General features: G+C 31.3%; 1 long non-coding RNA gene across 1 annotated transcript; it reads right to left on the bottom strand.

Annotated features, from left to right (window-relative positions):
* Window positions 1-2313: 2313 nt before the first annotated feature.
* Window positions 2314-2906, bottom strand: LOC136208692 (uncharacterized). The gene is made up of 2 exons (XR_010677233.1): window positions 2864-2906; window positions 2314-2546 (listed from the first exon to the last, which is right to left on the bottom strand). It is a non-coding gene; the product is annotated as an uncharacterized lncRNA (long non-coding RNA).
* Window positions 2907-3976: the final 1070 nt, after the last annotated feature.

Here is a 3976-nt window from a genome sequence, read left to right as displayed (position 1 = left end):
AAATCATATATATCAATAATATTATTGTTTTATTAATGATGGTGATTTAATTTTTAATATGTCAAAAAATATAAGTATTTATACTGTAAATATCAAAATAACTTTTTAACTGGTGAAATAGTCGTGAGAAAATATTGAAAGAACTTCTTTTAACTGCCATATTTTTATACTTGATATAACTGAAAAAAATGATTGACAAAATTATAAATAAGTTTTAAAATTTGAATTTTGTTGTAATTTTCCCTTCATTTATTGTAGCTATTTACTTTAAAAAGGAAGTGAATTCTGACTTTGTAAATTACCCTATATACTAAGAGTGGATAGTCATTCTTAACTCATATGACATTAAATGTGATAACCAATCTTTGACCGATTTACAAACAAATAAACTTTGAACCTCATATATATATATATATATATATATATATATATATATATATATATATATATATATATATATATATATCATTTATTGTAGCTATTTACTCCAAAAAGGAAGTGAATTCTGACTTTTTACTCTATATACTAAGAGTGGATAGTCATTCGTAACTCATATGACATTAAATGTGATAACCAATAGGGGCGGGGAGGGTCGGCCGACCCTTCGAGCCCGCCGAAAAACCCTAGGAGTGGGGTTTTCCACCTTGGCTCTGCCAGGGGCCGCCATGGCTGAAGCCCCTCTAGCCATGGCGGCTGGAGAAGAAGACCTGTAGGTCTTCTTCTCCGTCAACATGAAACATATGGAAGGGCATTTTAGCCATTTCTATATGTTTCTTTTTTTTTAAAATTAGATATGCCCAAAACGACGTCGTTTACCCTCCAAATAGCAATAAATTTTCCAAAACACAATATTTTCCCTCAAACAAACGGGGCCCAGGTTAAACCTCTAAATAGTACTAATTTAAAAAATCAATTTAATCTCTAAATGAAACAATTCAAGATAACTTTCATCTCATGGTCGTTTGAGTACAAATAGTTATAAAAAAAACTTTATTTTCTATTCGTTTTAATCTCTAATGTAATAAACTTTATTTTTATTCGTTGTGGCATATTCTTCTTCATTTTTAATCCAAATTTAATAATTTACTTTTCTTATTCATTTTAATCTCTAATATAATCTTTTAACTGCCATAGTTATAAAAAAACTTTCATTTTTATTCATTTTATATTTTAATTTAATACTTTTTGTTTTATTCATTTTAGTCCTTAATTTGGAACTTTTATTTTATTCATTTTAGTCTCTATTTTCAGACTCTATATTTTATTCACTTTAGTCCTAAATACAATGTTTTTCTCTTTCTTTTAATTTCTTGTCCAAATAAACTTTTCAATTCATTCAGTATAGTCCTTTGTCCAAATTTAAACTAGTTCTTTTTTTTTGTATATTTACATTTGAATGTGATTTTATAACATTACAAATTAATATTATTGATTTAGTTGGTTTATTTTTTCCGTAACAATGATTTGGAATAAACGAAATAATTCATGAAAACTTTCATCTCATGATCGTTTAGCCTAATCAATCAATTCTTTGAGTTTCTCTTAATTTCGATCACTTTCCCTTAATTCTGCTGTAAACGTTGTTGTCGTGTGACCAGAGGTCACAGGTTCGAGTCTTAGGAGCGGCCACTTGCCAAAAAATTGGCAAGGGAAGCCTTGCCCCAGTACACCCTTGTGGTGGGATCCCTCCCCGGACCCTCGCTTAATTAGCGGGGACATGTAGTAAACCAAACCGCCATTTTTTAGAGAATCCGTCTGTTTTATGCCTAGGCAGATGAATCTCCCGAAAATTATGAAAAATCGTCAAATTTTTTGTGACGAAAAATGCAAAATCGTCACAAAAAATATGCATTATTTTGATGAAAGAACGCAAATTTTAATGTTTCCGACTTGTAATCATCCATTTCCGGGGTTTTCGGGTTGTCACGCATCAATTATTTTCATAATTTCAATTATTGTTGTTGGAGTTTATGATTTTGGAGAGAGAATTTTCAGTTTTTTATTAAAATTATGAAAAGCCCAAAAAATTCCAAATGGAAGCCGTAATAAATAAAATGGAGACGGTATTTAGCAATCCATTTATCTTAATTATGCAACAGCAAAGTCAGAGCAACACTCGATTTGAGTTTTAGTCAGAGCTTCAGGCTTGTTTTTGTGTCAATAATGATATGATCATCAAGCAATCAGATCCGATTCATGTCCATATATATAATGTTGTGGCTTGTGGATGTTGTGTAAGAAATGCAATAAACACAGTATGTTTCTGCACATTTTACTGCAATAAACAATGAAAATGAAAAACAAACAATGAAATAATTCAAAATGCAATTACTGTTTTATTAATTTGGTGTTAAGATATTATCAATCACATGGCGAAAAACACATGCAAGTAAAGACGATGCGATGTATACTGAGGCATGTGCCATGGGCTGTACTTTTACGGTAAAAACACTGGTGGTCACAAACTTTCACGCATTCTTCCTCGCTCGTATATTCACCTCCCTTTTCTACGCAATCTTCTCCTTGCACCACTATTAACCCGGATGCTGCATCAATCAACGCTCATATATTATATTTTTATTTTAAATACAATTAATTAATATTATATTATTAAAAAAAGGAAAAACAATACACCTACAAGAAAAACATTAGTTAGGGACCAAAAATTCAGTCGTAATTCCATCCTTAAACGTAGTACTGACTGAATTTCATGAGTTAAGGACGGAATTTCTCGCTGGTTGGTAACTGGTCAATAACTATTTTTACCATTTGGTCGTAAACTTTGCGAGAAATACTACACAGTCGAAAGATGTCATCGATAAATTACGGACTAAATATACCGGAGAAAATGAGAAGAAAATACCTGAGAGAATGAGGAGTAGGATAAAAACTTTAGTGAAGGAAGCCATTTCTAATACTCTGATGAAATGGTGGGATAGAAGATATATATATATAGAGTTGTGGATAATCACTTCAATTTTAAGAATAAATCTTACGAAAATCCAACAAAATCTGTCATTCAATTTATTTTTGGTATAAATATCAAATAATGTAAAACATTTCACTATTCTTGAGATTTTATTCCATTTTTACTATTTTTTGTCAAATTTTATTCAAATAATGGGCCAGTGTATATGGCAGTCTTTTTCTTTCCAGTTTTTAGCCAATCTTTGCAAATTTCTGAAATTGCCTATAATCTCTAAAAAGCTTGTTTGTTTGGCGCTTTGAAATTTAAAAGTGTCTAGATTGCCCTTTCAACTTGCATAAAATGTAATCAATTAATGAGACAATTACAAAACTAGCTCTATTTTAAAACCCATTAACGTTTTTAGCCTAGTTCTACAACTTTTTATAAATCTAGGCAGTTTCATTGTATTTGGACACTTTCCCATCAAACACATTCACCATTACTCATTCATCACACTTGCTCCACACTTTCCTTCTTCTCTTCTTTTTTTTCTTTCTATTTTTTACAACACTTTATACAACAATCAAGTGAACAATCCAAGAGCTAAAGCTTTGTTTATTCATATAAGTATGGTGTTGGGTTTGACCTAGATTTCAATTTTAATCTCAATACAATATCATATGTTTTTAATATGATGTATATAAGATGTATATGTCAAATACAAACGAAAATAGTCTAGGGTTATGCATTTCGGACCCATTCAACCTATTGAAACTCTGTATTTTTTCAGATTTATCGTGAACGTTTTTGTGGGATTTCAGACTTTGTCGTATATGTCGCACCACGAAATAGTGCGACAATGGCCTGGTGGTTTAATGTTGTCGCATTTGTCGTATTTTTTAACGGTGCGACAGAATCCTGAAATATGAGCATGTCGTACCTGTAGCATTTTTTAGGGTGCGACACTCTCTCTTAGTATAAGTTTGTCGCCTTTGTTGCATTTTTTCAGGGTGCGACAGACTCTCTTAGGAAGCAGTGTCTGATGGGCGTAGGATCTAGGTGTGTAGA

Source organism: Euphorbia lathyris, chromosome 10, assembly GCF_963576675.1.
Source record: "Euphorbia lathyris chromosome 10, ddEupLath1.1, whole genome shotgun sequence".
NCBI lineage: Eukaryota > Viridiplantae > Streptophyta > Magnoliopsida > Malpighiales > Euphorbiaceae > Euphorbia > Euphorbia lathyris.
This window is presented reverse-complemented; position numbering and strand designations above follow the sequence as displayed.